Source organism: Nelumbo lutea, chromosome 4, assembly GCF_056320005.1.
Source record: "Nelumbo lutea isolate HS-2025 chromosome 4, American lotus-T2T, whole genome shotgun sequence".
In the NCBI taxonomy this organism is placed as follows: Eukaryota; Viridiplantae; Streptophyta; class Magnoliopsida; order Proteales; family Nelumbonaceae; genus Nelumbo; species Nelumbo lutea.
In genome coordinates, this window is record NC_142687.1 from 91,550,094 (window position 1) to 91,551,606 (window position 1,513).

Here is a 1,513-nt window from a genome sequence, read left to right on the forward strand (position 1 = left end):
ATAACATACGGATGTCATTATATACCAGCAGTGATCCGTGCGATTCACGGATTGGCACCAAAGATTTTTTTTTTCTCCTTTTTATGAATGGGGGGACAATTTGGGCACATCTTAATTCTCAAGGGGCAGTCCCTAAGATTAAAAAGACAAAATCGCCCTCGTTTCGATTAATCATCAGGTTTATTTTTTACCCTATTCTTTTTCCAGAAAATGTTATTTGGATAAGTGAAGATATTTTCTAGAAGACCCCTAATTTTTCTGAGTGGCATAGGCATTGATTTAGCCTTTTTTTTCCTTTCCATGATAAATAACTTATCCACTTACGAACAAGGTAAAACTTTTCTCCGATAATTTTCCAAAAAATTTGCCCAAGGGAAAATTTTGTTTCCTACACTTAGTCACAAACAAAAGAACATGATTCCCATTGCATCGTTAACCAACTCTCCCCACCCCCACCAAAAAATAAAAAAAAAAACTTAGGTTGTGTTTGGATATAATGTAAATGATGATTTATTGTAAATGAAGATCAAATTAAACTTGTCAGATTTTACTTTCTACCACCCCCCCCCTCCCTGGTCTTGTGTAGCCAGCCCCTCTTGGTTTCATATGTTTTGCACTGTTAGCTTCCAGACGAGAAGAGTCTCACTTTGCATGCACCTGAACCGAAGGTGCCATGACTTGTCGCATTTATATATACATTTACATCATTTCCAAATGCAACCTTACTGTCAAAAGAACGGTATCAAATACAAAAAAAAAAAAAAAAAAAAAAAATCTAGTCTAGCACTTTTTATGCACATCTCCTTTGTATAATCATTTTAGAATGTATCTATCTTTTTTTTCTTTTTCGTTACAACTAAGAAAAAATCATTCATCATATATAGTAGAACATTGATTACAAGCATTGCCATAAGATGTGAAGAAAATAACTCAAAGAACCAACTAGGCATGCTATGAGTCCAAAAACCTTTTGGATACTAAACACTAGCAAGACAATGAAGTAGTGAACAACACAATTTTTTGAATGAGGAACAAAATTCCATGAAACAAACTCAAAACACAGTGTTTTCAGATCTAATGTCCTGAATCACAAACCAGGCTTCATTGTCAGCAATCAAAAAGCGATTCATCAAACACTGGATTAAGGGGAGACAATCATAGTTCAAACATATATTGGGGAAACCCAAAAATCAAGCAGTTTGAAGACCAATCAAAACATCATAGGTTTCTATGAGCATAAAAGAATGAGGTCTATATGAAGACGCTTTGTAGCACGAAAGACCCATTCGAATAGGTAATAGAGACACCTAAATCAGCAAAGAAACCTACCAAAAAAAAAGAAAAATAAAAGAAAAGCAAGGGACCTATCACCAAATTTCCACTACTTGAGGTTGGGTTAGCTTTCCACCTGCCACTTGGCTTGAGGATGATGTAGCTCCTCCCAAAAGCTTGTTAGTAGACTTTGTTACCCATAGAACTTGTTCGGGTGGTACCTCAGCTAGCCGAAGCTGCC